Here is a 437-nt window from a genome sequence, read left to right as displayed (position 1 = left end):
ACACTACAGGAGTTGTGTGATGACATCAAGGACATCATACATAAAGAAAGCAAAAAGTCATTAGAAAGGCAGGAAAGAAAGAAAAGACCAAAATGGATATGAGAAGAGACTCTGAAACTTGCTCTTGAGGTAGAGTAGATAAAGTGAATGGTAGAAATGATGACGTCAAAGAGCTGAACAGAAGAATTCAAAGTAAAGTATTATAAATGTGCAAAGACCTGCAGTTAGAAAACCAAAAGGGAAGAATATGCTCGGCATTCCTCAAGCTGAAAGAACTCAAGAAAAAATTCAAGCCTTCAGCTGCAATACTGAAGGATTCTATGGGCCAAATATTGACTGATACAGGAAGCATCAAGAGAAGATGGAAGGAATACACAGAGTCATTGTACCAAAAAGAATTGGTCGGCATTCAACCATTTCAGGAGGTAGCAAATGAT

Source organism: Trichechus manatus, unplaced genomic scaffold, assembly GCF_000243295.1.
Source record: "Trichechus manatus latirostris isolate Lorelei unplaced genomic scaffold, TriManLat1.0 scaffold00003, whole genome shotgun sequence".
In the NCBI taxonomy this organism is placed as follows: domain Eukaryota; kingdom Metazoa; phylum Chordata; class Mammalia; order Sirenia; family Trichechidae; genus Trichechus; species Trichechus manatus.
Note: the sequence above shows the minus strand (reverse complement) of the source record.